This window comes from Dendrobates tinctorius, unplaced genomic scaffold (assembly GCF_039654945.1).
Source record: "Dendrobates tinctorius isolate UK_male_01 unplaced genomic scaffold, ASM3965494v1 ptg000081l, whole genome shotgun sequence".
Lineage (NCBI taxonomy): Eukaryota > Metazoa > Chordata > Amphibia > Anura > Dendrobatidae > Dendrobates > Dendrobates tinctorius.
In genome coordinates, this window is record NW_027361749.1 from 19,034,291 (window position 1) to 19,049,449 (window position 15,159).

Here is a 15,159-nt window from a genome sequence, read left to right on the forward strand (position 1 = left end):
TTTCAAGATATGATAAACAGAGAGCAATAATTTAGTAAAATCAAAGGGAAGAACCTGTGCGCTTAGGAGGACATACTTGTTGCCATCTAGGTGCTGGATTTTCCAGCACTACCTTGGGCAGACATGTATCAAATATCAAGCTTCCTTCCCCAGAAAAAGCCCAAGCTTGCGGGACCCTCTGTAGCAGAGTTATGACAAGTCACACACATTGACTCTCATAGTCTGATGAGTGTAGTCATCTAAAATACAAATTTTCAACTCTCTTGAAATGTATAGAAATCATTACGATCACCACAAAATACTGTTATGTGCAGTTGTGCAAAATTGTCAAGGAAGGATGACTTGCAGGAAAAGGATAGTCAGGTATCCAAATCAAAAACTAGAAGTTAGAATCAAAGGCAGAGTCGTCAGCCAGGTGGGTAGTCGGGAAAGCAGGCCTAGGTCATAACATAGAGGAAAGCTAATAAACACATATGGAGTCACAATCAATCCAGCAGAGCAGTTGCTATAACTGGCAATCAGGGACTGAGTAAAGGGTGTTTAAATAGGGAGAGTCCTCTCACACTATTGAAGCCCTGAATAATTCACAGGGTAAACTGATTTGAGAGAAACGAGTACAAATAGCTCTAAGTCTTAATATATACTTTCTTACTGCAATGATGCGCCTCCTAGCACCAAGAGCAGAGGTAGCTGGAGCGACTTCTGCCTTTGGTGATACACTAGTGATAAAACATAAGATCTTTGGTTCTGAGATGAATGCATCCGAAGAGGGTTGTGGTATGTCACTCAGCAAGTCCCACAACCCAGAAAGTAGACCTGACTCCTGCTAAAGAGTCATGTCCGTCATAAGCTGCACAGAGCCCAGTTTAGTTCATTGTTTTTAATTAGTAGTATTTAGACAATTTTTCAGTGTATACTAGTGCTGAGCGATACCACCCGATATTGAAAAATATCGGATCGGATTGGATCGGCCGATATGAAAAAAGTATCGGGTATCGCCGATTCCGATCCCGGAAGTCCCATTCAAGTCAATGGGACAGAAATATCGTAACTAAAAAACCCCTTTCTTGCCTTGTACATCCTGTTTGGGAGGGGGGAAGAGTGTGGGCGGTGCGTGGGCGGACACTGCGTGTCTGTGTGTGCGGGCCTCGGGGGTCTGTGCCGACTGTCGGGGCCTGTGCCGGCTGCCGGTGGTCTGTACGGGCCTCTCGGGGGTCTGTACAGGCCTGTCGGTGGTCTGTGCTGGCTGACGGGGGCCTGTGCCGGCTGCCGGTGGTCTGTACGGGCCTCTCGGGGGCCTGTGCCGGCTGTCGGTGGTCTGTGGACTACAAGTCCCATCGGGCGATGCCTGCTACAATGACAGTGATTGACACATTAGCCAATGATGGGACAGTAGTAGTCCCATCATCCGGCTAATGTGTTGAATGTAAAAAAAAAAAAAAAAAATACTACATACATACTACATCCATACTACATTCATACAGCATACATACATACATACTACATACATACTTCATATATACTACATTCATACAGCATACATACATACTACATACATGCTACATATTGTGACGTATACTGACCACGGGTAGGTTACGTCCGAGAGTGGACCCTCTGGATCGCGGCACTTGAGCTCCCATGGGCGAGTACGCCAGGTGGTGCCGACCCCTATACAGGGGCCGTTAGGGGCAGGCCCTCGGAAGACAGATGCCGCGACTGCTAGACCCAAGAGGGGCGGCTCAAAAGACTGAGTGGGGGTGCAGGACTGAGCACGGAATGAAGAAGGGGGTAGGAAGTACAGAGTGGGAGCAGGACGGAAACACGGAGTATAGGACTGGGCACTGGAGTACAGAACGGAGACACGGAGTACAGGACTGGGCACTGGAGTACAGGACGGAGATACGGAGTACAGGACTGGGCACTGGAGTGCAGGACTGAGACTCGGAGTACAGGACTGGGCACTGGAGTGCAGGACGGCGACACGGAGTATAGGACTGGGCACTGGAGTACAGGATGAAGACACGAAGTACAGGACAGAGAGTGAGAAGGGGAAACCACTAAACACTGGGCCAGCATACCATAGGAAAGGCACACGATAATCAGGCGTCTCCACTATGTTGGAGACGCCTGATATACCTGGTGCTGCCGGCTGATTGGGTGCCTAGGCTTCTGGGCGGGCGCTCCAGGGTTAAGAGACCTGGAAAGCGTGCGCCCACGGCCTAAGGCGCCCACAGGAAGCAGGCACGCGCTGGACAGAGGAAAAGGAGGAGGTGGGCACAGAGCGGGGAGGCGAGCACCGGTGAGTATAGGCAGCAGCAGGCCCCACTGCTGCTGGGGCGGTGGTGGCTACCGCCGCTGTCATGACACATATATACTACATTCATACAGCATACATACATACTACATATATACTACATTCATACAACATACATACATACTACATACTACATACATGCTACATATATACTACATTCATACAACATACATACATACTACATACATGCTACATATACACTACATTCATACAACATACATATATACTACATACATGCTACATATATACTACATTCATACAACATACATACTACATGTATACTACATTCATACAACATACATACATACTACATACATGCTACATATATACTACATTCATACAACATACATGCTACATACATGCTACATATATACTACATTCATACAATATACATACATACTACATACATACTACATGTATACTACATTCATACAACATACATACTACATACATACTACATGTATACTACATTCATACAACATACATACATACTTCATACATGCTACATATATACTACATTCATACAACATACATACACTCACTGGCCACTTTATTAGGTACACCTGTCCAACTGTGTGTTAAGACTTAATTTCTAATCAGCCAATCACATGGCGGCAACTCAGTGCATTTAGGCATGTAGACATGGTCAAGACAATCTCCTGCAGTTCAAACCGAGCATCAGTATGGGGAAGAAAGGTGATTTGAGTGCCTTTGAACGTGGCATGATTGTTGGTGCCAGAAGGGCTGGTTTGAGAATTTCAGAAACTGCTGATCTACTGGGATTTTCACGCACAACCATCTCTAGGGTTTACAGAGAATGGTCCGAAAAAAAATCCAGTGAGCGGCAGTTTTGTGGCCGGAAATGCCATGTTGATGCCAGAGGTCAGAGGAGAATGGGCAGACTGGTTCGAGCTGATAGAAAGGCAACAGTGACTCAAATTGCCACCCGTTACAACCAAGGTAGGCAGAAGAGCATCTCTGAACGCACAGTGCGTCGAACTTTGAGGCAGATGGGCTACAGCAGCAGAAGACCACACTGGGTACCACTCCTCTCAGCTAAGAACAGGAAACTGAGGCTACAATTTGCACAAGCTCATCGAAATTGGACAGTAGAAGATTGGAAAAACGTTGCCTGGTCTGATGAGTCTCGATTTCTGCTGCGACATTCGGATGGTAGGGTCAGAATTTGGCGTAAACAACATGAAAGCATGGATCCATCCTGCCTTGTATCAACGGTTCAGGCTGGTGGTGGTGGTGTCATGGTGTGGGGAATTTTTTCTGGGCACTCTTTGGGCCCCTTGGTACCAATTGAGCATCGTTGCAACGCCACAGCCTACCTGAGTATTGTTGCTGACCATGTCCATCCCTTTATGACCACAATGTACCCAACATCTGATGGCTACTTTCAGCAGGATAATGCGCCATGTCATAAAGCTCGAATCATCTCAGATTGGTTTCTTGAACATGACAATGAGTTTACTGTACTCAAATGGCCTCCTCAGTCACCAGATCTCAATCCAATAGAGCATCTTTGGGATGTGGTGGAACGGGAGATTCGCATCAGGGATGTGCAGCCGACAAATCTGCGCCAACTGTGTGATGCCATCATGTCAATATGGTCCAAAATCTCTGAGGAATGCTTCCAGCACCTTGTTGAATCTCTGCCACGAAGAATTGAGGCAGTTCTGAAGGCAAAAGGGGGTCCAACCCCTTACTAGCATGGTGTACCTAATAAAGTGGCCAGTGAGTGTACATAGTACATACTACATACATACATGCTACAGACATACAACATACATACTACATACATTCATACAATACATACATATAGACGTACAGTACATATAACATAGAGTACATACTCACCATCACTTGTCACTTTTATCCCCGAAGCCAGTGTCATCTAGGAAAAAATGAAAATAACAAACAAGCCATATACTCCCTGATCCGCAGAAATCCACGAGGGTCCCACGCCGATCTCTCGTGGAGAGCAGCAGCATCAGCTGATGCGACCGCTCTCTACGGGGCTCCAGGAATCCAGTGACGGGAGGTAGGTATCCTTCCGCACTGTATTCCTCCGCCACTGTGAAAAAATAGTCCCTGGCCTCACTTTATGGCAAAATTTCTCACACAGCAATGCCAAAAGTGAGACTAGGGACTATTTTTTTACAGTGGCGGAGGAATACATTGCGGAAGGATACCTACCTCCCGTCTCTGGATTCCTGGAGCCCCGTAGAGAGCAGTCGCATCAGCTGATGCTGCTGTTCTCCACGAGAGATCGGCGTGCGACCCTCGTGGATTTCTGCAGATCAGGGAGTATATGGCTTGTTTGTTATTTTCATATTTTTTCCTAGATGACACTGGCTTCGGGGATCAAAGTGACAAGTGATGGTGAGTATGTACTCTATGTTATATGTGCTGTATGTCTATATGTATGTATTGTATGAATGCATTGTATGCAGTATGCATGTAGTATGTATGCAGTATGTAGTATGTATGTTGTATGTCTGTAGCATGTTGTATGTACTATGTATGTGTGTATGTTGTATGAATATAATATATATGTAGTATGTATGTATGTTGTATGAGTGTAGTATATATGTAGCATGTATGTAGTATGTATGTTGTATGAATGTAGTATATATGTAGTATGTATGTATTATGTATGTATGTTGTATCAATGTAGTATATATGTAGTATGTATGTATGTATGTTGTATGAATGTAGTATGTATATTGTATGAATGTAGTATATATGTAGCATGTATGTAGTATGTATGTATGTTGTATGAATGTAGTATATATGTAGCATGTATGTAGTATGTATGTTGTATATATGTAGCATGTATGTAGTATGTATGTATGTTGTATGAATGTAGTATACATGTAGTATGTATGTATGTTGTATGAATGTAGTATATATGTAGCATGTATGTAGTATGTAGTATATATGTGTTGTATGAATGTAGTATATATGTAGCATGTATGTAGTATGTATGTTGTATGAATGTAGTATATATGTAGCATGTATGTAGTATTTATGTGTTGTATGAATGTAGTATATATGTAGCATGTATGTAGTATGTATGTTGTATGAATGTAGTATATATGTAGCATGTATGTAGTATGTAGTATATATGTATGTTGTATGAATGTAGTATGTATGTTGTATGAATGTAGTATATATGTAGCATGTATGTAGTATGTAGTATGTATGTTGTATGAATGTAGTATATATGTAGCATGTATGTAGTATGTATGTATGTTGTATGAATGTATATATGTAGTATGTATGTATGTTGTATGAATGTAGTATACAGTATATGTAGCATGTATGTAGTATGTATGTATGTTGTATGAATGTAGTATATATGTAGCATGTATGTAGTATGTAGTATATATGTATGTTGTATGAATGTAGTATATATGTAGCATGTATGTAGTATGTAGCATGTATGTATGTTGTATGAATGTAGTATGTATGTAGCATGTATGTAATATGTAGTATATATGTATGTTGTATGAATGTAGTATGTATGTATGTTGTATGAATGTAGTATATATGTAGTATGGTTTTTTTTGCTTTTTTTTACATTCAACACATTAGCCGAATGATGGGACTACTACTGTCCCCTCATTGGCTAATGTGTCAATCACTGTCATTGTAGCAGGCTTTGCCTGATGGGACTTGTAGTCCCATCGGACGATGCCTGCACACACACAAGACCCCCGGCAGGCCGCACAGACCACCTGCAGCCGGCACAGGCCCCCAAAAGGCCCGTACAGACCACCGGCAGCCGGCACAGACCACCGGCAGCCGGCACAGGCCCCCGAGAGGCCCGTACAGACCAACGGTAGCCGGCACAGGCCCCCGACAGCCGGCACAGGCCCCCGAGAGGCCCGTACAGACCACCGGCAGCTGGCACAGGCCCCCAACAGGCCTCTACAGACCCCTGAGAGGCCCGTACAGACCCCCGACAGTCGGCACAGACCGCACATCATGATGCGCACAGAACGCGCATCATGATGACATCATTTCAGCAGCCAATCACAGCCACAACAGTGGCTCATTGCATTATGGGGACTTCCGATTCCGGTATCTGATATTGAAAAAATACCGGTACTCGGTATCGGAATTCCGATACAGCGAATATCGGCCGATACCCGATACTTGTGGTATCGGAATGCTCAACACTAGTGTATACTTGTCCTATTCTTAAATAAATAATACACTTTAAACACATTTGGAGCTGAGGCAGGAGGGTAGAAACCTCTCTCTTTGTGGCAGTACAGGACGCTAGGTAGGTATCAAGTTGAAAGCAATGTATATTAGTAAGTTTTTCAATTTGCATTTAAGCATGTTTAAAAAAAAAAATACATATTATCTCCCTGGGCACCTCCTGTATTCATGGATTGATTAATGCAATTATTCTTACAGCACCTTTGCTGTAAACATCTGCCGGCTCATGATATTTTTTACACTAATTTATTAGCTGAGCAGCCTATTCTAAATCAGTTGGTATTTGTTTTATGAAGGTACCGCGCAAGAGTTTTATCAATTTTATTTTGATGCTCCAACTGGATCTTATCTCTAGATGTCCTCAGTTTGCATGTGTCATGATCCAGGAGGGGGTTTCGCCTTGGCCCGTCCTGGTCAGACAGGGGGTTAATTGCTTCTGCCTCTCTCTGGCAGAGGGCGGCTATTTAATGCTCACTAGACCTAGGTCCGGTGTCAGTTATACTTCTGCCCTCGGCTGAGTTAGTTGACCTCTGGTGTACGTGTGCCTTGTGCCTGATTACTTGTTGCTTGTTTGGTTTTGATCCGGTTCTGTCCCTGTTATGAGTTTTCCATAGGAACCTTTTGAAACCTGTGAGGTCCTGTGGGGAGGGATCATCAGTCTCCCCGCCACCGGTTTTGGTAGATGGGCAGTCTGAGTACGAGATGGAACGAATTGTCGACTCTAGGTTGGTCCGTCGTGCCCTTCAGTATCTGGTACATTGGAAAGGCTACGGTCCTGAAGAACGGTCGTGGGTTCCTGCTCGATCGGTTCATGCGGATCAGTTGGTCCGGGCCTTTCACGTCAAGTATCCCGAGAGACCTGGGGGTCCAGTGGCCCCCCATTGAGAGGAGGGTACTGTCATGATCCAGGACGGGGTTTTGCTTTGGCCCGTCCTGGTCAGACAGGGGGTTAATTGCTTCTGCCTCTCTCTGGCAGAGGGCGGCTATTTAATGCTCACTAGACCTAGGTCCGGTGTCAGTTATACTTCTGCCCTCGGCTGAGTTAGTTGACCTCTGGTGTATGTGTGCTTTGTGCCTGATTACTTGTTGCTTGTTTAGTTTTGATCCGGTTCTGTCCCTGTTACGAGTTCTGCCTGTCCCTTTTGTACCACACCGCTCACTCGTGTATGACTCTCTGCTTGTGACTTGACTATTTTCTGCTCATTCCTTTGGTACCGCTCTGCCCTCTTGTGTATGACCTTTGGCTTTGTCTGACCTCCCATCTGTATATCCCTCCTGTACCTCGTTTGCCCGTACTGTGTATGACTTCCGTTTTGCCTGACTCTGAGTTGTTGTATGGTGTCCTGCCATCTCTGAAAGCAGGACGCTAAGCCCCACCTCCTTGCAGTCACATGACCATAGGTCCTGTGCCAGCTTGCTAACTTCAGCGTCCACAGGTCCTGTGCATCTTTACTTTCCAGCGCTGACAGGATCCTGACACTGATAGTCTAAAGCAGGCATTGTCACAGCTGCTGCCCTGCTCCACAGGTATCTTTGAGCACTGTTTTTGTACTCAGGACATGCACACTGGCTCAGTGAGCGAGTGTAGTGCGGTTTTCCTGACAGCATGTATATGAAAGCAGTTGTTTTGAATGATTAGAAATGATGTTATTTTTCCTGCCTCTATGTTCTAAAGATCAGTCAATGGGACATTGGTGGAGTATTGTCGGTTATGAACGCTGGGCTTTTACTTTAACTTTTGTGCACTTCCAAACTATCAACTCTTTGCAACTATGTCATGGTAAAGTTCAGAGAATTAAACTGTCCCCGACTGTAAAAGGAGCAGGCTTTTCTCATTTATCACACTTAATCTTATTTTGTCTAGCAGTATTCTGTTGATATAGAGATGTTCAGGCGTCTTCAGATTCAGTTATCTCATAAGAATGTGACCATCTTATAAATTATTTCAGGGATCAACACATGCTTTTGTTTTTGTATCTATTTTTATTTGTTGACATATTATACATGGACACAAAATCTTGTCAAAATGAATTTTGCTCAGGATTACTTCAGACTTTAAGAAATCCTTTAGTGAGTCAGAGTATTAAGAGATAAAACTGAAGAGAAGGTAATGTATTGTCTAGTAAATTGCTAATCATATATAACAGTGCACAGGAACTCCAATCAAAGGTGGAAAAATTAGCCCTCACATAGTTTTTATGTATGAATGTTATCTTTGCATTATTATGGCTGTATTTCTACTGTTTTCGATGCTATTGCAGGTTGATAGCGTTCTGAACCTGCCCAGCGCCTGCACTGAGAGATCTGCCGCAGGGAGAAAATTAACTTTATTTCTCTCTGCAGCATTCGGTTTTCAGTCATATGGGTTGGCTAGCGTGACTTCAGTCACCACTTGGTGTATAGAGAGCGGCTGATGTCACCATGTCCCGGCATTGACTCACAGCCATCTCTGCACCAACTCCAGAAGCGGTGTCTTCTCTATCTTAAAGTCACAGCACTGATGCAGTCGTGTGACTCAAATAATGGTCATTAGAGAAACATCCGATGACATGCTTTTTTTAGTCACCTGACCGCTGCAGACAATCCAAGGCTACAACAGTCCTGTGACTTCTAAACAGTAGAAATATCACTTCCTGACCCAGTCCAAGCCCCCTGAGTTCCAGAGGATTTGGTAAGTAAGTATGCCTATGTTTATTATGTTAAAGCCATTCAAACAAAAAATTCTGATTTAAGTGTCAGACTACCCCATTAACCCCTTAGTGACAGAGCCAATTTGGTACTTAATGACCAAGCCAATTTTTAAAATTCTGACCACTGTTACTTTCTGAGGTTATAGCTCTGGAAAGCTTCAACGTATCCCACTGATTCTGAGACTGTTTTTTTGTGCCATATTGTACTTCATGTTAGTGATGAAATTTCTTCTGTATGACCTGCGTGTATTTATGAAAAAAATGGAAATTTGGCAAAAATTTTGAAAATTTTGCAATTTTCAACATTTTTAATTTTTGTGCCCTTAAATCAGAGAGTCATATCGCACAAAGTTAATAAATAACATTTTCCACGTGTCTACTTTACATCAGCACAATTTTGGAAGCGCAATTTTTTTATTCTAGGACGTTATAAGGGTTAAAATTTGACCAGTGATTTCTCATTTTTCCAACAAAATTTACAAAACCATTTTTTTAGGGACCACCTCACATTTGAACTGAGTTTGGGGGGTCAATATAACAGAAAATACCCAAAACAGATACCATTCTAAAAACTGCTCCCATCAAGATGCGCAAAACCACATTCAGGAATGTTCTTAACCCTTCAGGTGCTTCACAAGAACTAAAGCAATGTGGAAGGAAAAAAATGAACATTTTCTTTTTTTCACAAAAAAATTACTTTGGAACCAAGCTTTTTCATTTTCACAAGGGTATCAGGAGAAAATGGACCACAAGATTTATTGTGTAATTTCTCCTGGGTACGCCGATACCCTGTATATGTGGGAAATCCACTGTTTAAGTGCATGACAGGGCTCAGAAGGGAGGGAGCACCGTTTGACTTTTTGAACCCAAAATTGGCTGGAATCAATGGCGGGCGCCATGTCGCGTTTGAAAACCCCCTGTTGTACCTAAACAGTGGAAACCCCACAATTTTAACTCCAGCCCTAACACAGCCCCTACACCACAACCCTAACCACAACACCACAACCCTAAAAACTTTTATTTTCACAAGGGTATCAGAAGAAAATGGGCCACAATAATTGCTGTGCAAATTCTCCTGAGTACGCTGATACCCCATATGTGGGGGAAAGCCACTGTTTGGGCGCATGGCAGGACTCAGAAGGGAGGGAGCATGGTTTGACTTTTTAAACCCAAAGTTGGCAGTAATCAATGGCTGGTGCCATATCAGGTTTGGAGACCTCCTGATGTACCTCAACAGTGGAATCCCCCTAATTTTAACTCCAACCCTAACCCCAACACACCCTAATACCAACCCTAACCATAACCTTAAGCACCACCCTAACCCCAACCCTAGCCCCAACCTTAACTCTAGCCCAACCCTAACCCTAGCTCCAACCCTAGCCCAACCCTAACCCTAGCTATAACTCCAACTATAACCACAACCCTAGCCCTAACTCTAATGGAAATATGGAAATATTTTTTTTTTATTTTATGATTTTTAGCTAACTAAGGGGGTGCTAAAGGGGGGTTTGATTTACTATGTTTTTTATTCTGATCACTGTGATAGGGTCTATCACAGTGATCAAAATGAATCAATAGGAGAAATCTATTGTTGCCAGGTGCCGGCCGACAGATCTCGACAGGCGCACTTCGCATGCGCCCACAATTTTCTTCCCGGAAGATGCCGAGGGCCGAGGGACACAGCCGGAGGGACCAGGGGACACCAAAGGTACTGGTGGGGCTCGGGGGGACCCCATTTCTCTCTCCTCTGATGTGCTAGATCGCATTAGAGACAAGAGAAATAGGAAATCGGGCTCTTTTTTTTCGGTCGCCGTTATTCCGTGAATAATGGCAATTGCAACACTGGGGTTCTTCAGGGTCTCAGCTAACCCCTGTAACTGAGACCCTGGAGATTTTCCGATGCTGGAGGGTGCCATAACTTTATTTCTCAGTGCCGTTAAAATGTAGCACTGAGAAATAAGTGCCCTTAAGTGCCGCTTGTTAAAAGGCGTATCTGCGGTCGTTAAGGGGTTAAGCGACATAAGACTTAAACAGGCTATTGAAATATGTATTTTTACTCCAGCTTCAATGGGATCCAGGAAAGTTAGTACATTTTGTACTATTGATGTACAAGAGCTGTCATGAATATGGCCTTGATTTGTGGATGGAGAATCTTATCTGTGCCAGAGAGTTGATTGCTGAGTGTCTCTCAGTTTTGTATAACTATATAGCAGAGTATATAGTATATACAGTGAATGAAATAAGTATTGAACCCGTCACCAATTTACTGCAAAATATGTTTCCAAAGGTGCTATTAACATGAAATTCTCACCAGATGTCGGTAACAACTAGAGATGAGGGAGCACTAAAATGCTTACATGCTTGTTACTCGAACCGAGCAATTCCTAAAGCATGAATGCTTGTTTCGAGTAACGAGTACAATGGGAGTCAATGGGAAACCCGAGCATTTTTCCTGCAGAACCAAAAAGGAGGTCTGGAGGGCAGTGACAATATGGAAATGGATAGAAAAAGTAGTGCTAAATGGAAGAACATCATGGGGAAGACTCTTGGAATAGAGATGAGCAAACCCGTGGATGTTCGGGTTTGACGAACATAACAGTAAAAAGTTTGGTTCGGGTCCAAACTTGAACCCAATAGAATTCAATGGAGACCCGAATTATGGTGCTTTTAAAATGGCTGTAAAATTGTCTTAATCAGGGCTGAAGAGCTGAAAAAGAAAGATGGAGGTAAGAGCAGGACATTTTCCCTACAAACAAATGTGAATAGGGAAATGACTTACAGAGGTTCTGTCACTGTGGCAATCATGGTAAAATAGAAAGTAAATGAAGAGCATAAACATTTTAAGAGTGCCCTCACTGTGACTGAGGCTAGCTACTTCCTATCCAGTTAAAAAATTTCACCCACAGAGCATGGGGCAGAGTACCCTATCAGAAGCAGCTTACAAATTTCACAGATCATGGGCCACTGTACCCCTACATTAGCAGCTTAAAAATTTAATCCACAGAGCAAGGGACCGAATACCCCTATATTAGCAGTGTATAAATTTTACCCACAGAGCATGTGGCCTAATACCCCTACATTAGCAGCTTACAAATTTTACCCGCAGAGCAAGGGACAGAGTACCTCTACATTATCAGCTTACAAATTTCACCCACAGAGTCAAACTTTTATCTTCAATAGCGTACAGTGAAGCAGCTCATAGTTTGATTCTGTATATAGATAGCGGTCTGCCGAGAGACTTGTTCCCACCTGTCCCAGCCACTTTGCTTTGGGTCGCCTCTACAATGATGTTGCATTTAGGGTTCGGGGGCCCGAATTGTTTCCTTTGAAAAAAAATTATTGTTCAAAGTAGGCAACCACGCATGAATCCTTCAGTTAGCGTTAATGGAATTGAACTCCGTTTCTAATTTTTTGTTTGTTCGAATTAGGGCCATGATTAAAAGGGGACCAGGTAGAACACAAAGTGAAGGAGCTGGAAACACTTTCAACCATGCAATCTCAAACCACCCATAGGTGGGGTTGCAGAGTACACATACAGGTGCTTCTCACAAAAATAGAATATCATCAAAAAGTTAATTTATTTCAGTTCTTCAATACAAAAAGTGAAACTCATATATAGAGTCATTACAAACAGAGTGATCTATTTCAGGTGTTTATTTCTGTTAGGCCTCTTTCACACATCAGGTTTTCGCCGTCAGGCGCGATCCGGCGCTTTTGACAGAAACCGGATCCGGCGAAATGCAATGCCGGATCCGTTTCCCCCCCCATTGACTTGCATTTGCGCCGGATCGCGCCGGATGGCCATGCGTTTCATCCGGTTTTCGCCGGATCCGGCAATGTGTCGCGATCCGGCGTCTGGAAAAAACGGTGACTGTAACGTTTTTTGTCTCCGTCGAAAAAGCCGGACACGCCGGATCCGGCGCGTCCGGCTTTTTCACACAACGAAAGCCTATGAGCGCCGCAATGCGCCGGATCCGGCGAAAGCCGGATCCGTCGGCCGGATCCGGTTTTTTGGTCTGAGCATGCTCAGTAGCTCTGCCCACAAGACATATATAAAAGCAAGACAGTGGGACCCACAGCCACACCCAACATGCCACCCAAGACAGCAACCAGGCGCAGGAGAAGGCAGGAGACCACTGCAGCACCATCCGCACCACCACCACCCCAAATGGAGCAGCAAATAGAACATGCTGAGGAGGGGAGGCCAGCAGCAGATGAGAGACGGTAATTATCAAATCCCCCATTCCTCCAAACTAGGGCTATTGAATATCAAGATATTCATTGGCCCTTTGTTTCTCTTTATTCAACAGCCGCCCAAGAGATGCAGCAGCAGCAGCAGCAGCACTGGCTTCACTGGCAGCAGCTGTAACACCACCCACAGCCATGGAGTCTGGCCAGCAAGAGGACAGCACATCTTCTGGGAGCCCTCCCTCGCATCGTCAGCGTTTGACGGTAAGTTTTTATTTCCAAAATCCATCTTCTCTGTAATATATGTCTATTCATTGCCTTTTATTTCAAAACAGGAATCACAAGATGAAGAGGAGCTCCCAGAAGAAGAAGGAAGGGGTGGACAGACACTTGGAGTGGGCTCACAATTCGTAAGTTTTTTGCATCAAACGCAGAAACACAACATCACACTACACACAACACATAGAAAACAATGTTCTGCAGACCACACACAGCAAACAAATGCCTACATCCAAAGACATAACTTTTTTTGTTTTCTTCTCTAGTCTTCCCAATCTGGTGCTTGGCCAAGAGGTCCTCGCAGTGCCTCCCAGGGTCGTCGGCGACAGCAACGCGGCGGTCACCAGCGTGTAAGTATAAATATTTTTGCTTTGTTTTTTTGCACTTTTTATTTCATTTCTTTTGTGGAGGCTAATTATGTTATTTTTGTCTTTTTCTTTAACAGCCTTCACAGCGTGCTCCCGACTCTGACGGTGAGGATGGAGGGATTGATGTGGACCGCCTCATCGATCTCGTCAGAGAAAGGGAGCCGCTCTGGAATATGGCTGACCGCCGCCACGCTGACCTGATTGTTACCCGACGACTCTGGGAGGAAATCTGTTCTCTCCTTGTGGGCCGCTGGGAGGACCTCGAAGCTCGGGCCCAGATTAAAGAGCGTAAGTATATACAGTACCGGTTGCTTGATGTAAACCAGTGTTTCCCGAACTCCAGTCCTCGTGGTCCCCACGGATCATGTGTTCAGGATTTCTATTTACTATAGAAATCATGAAAACATGACCCCTGGGGACCATGAGGACTGGAGTTTGGGAAACACTGATGTTGTATACTAACCACTCCTTTCTTGTTTCAGGGAACAGAATTGTGAATCGGTGGCGGTCTGTGAGGGATCGTTTCAAGAAGGAGTTCAATAAAGAGATGCGGGCCCCGAGTGGATCTGGAGGACGCAGGAGCAAGTACAAGTACGCAGAAGCCCTGTCGTTCCTCCGGGAAACAATGGTCACCAGAAGGTAAATATTACACACCACATGTGAAAAAAAATGTTATATGTAAAAAATTTTTTCAGCCAGGGCCATACCATGTCAGTATTTTAATTGTTTTTTTTTCTCTTTATTCCACAGCACGGTGAGCAGCACTCGGGAGCCGGCACGATTGGACCCTTCTGAGGCGATCCCTGAGGAGACCGGCACCGAGGGACACTTCGACCGCCCCGGTACATCTGCACCTTCCCAGCCTTCCCACACATTCGACCCATCTGTCCCATCCACCAGCACAGGAGCATCGTGGCCGCCTACATTACATGAAGCTGCTGGTGAGGAGATCGCTTTCCCTTTACCCCACCCTTCTGCCCCTGCCACCTCTAGTACACCTGCGGGTACTGGGCGGCAGCGGCAGAGGGGTCAGGAAAAGACTTATGCGCCAGAGTTCTTGCATCTGAATGCATCTTTCCAG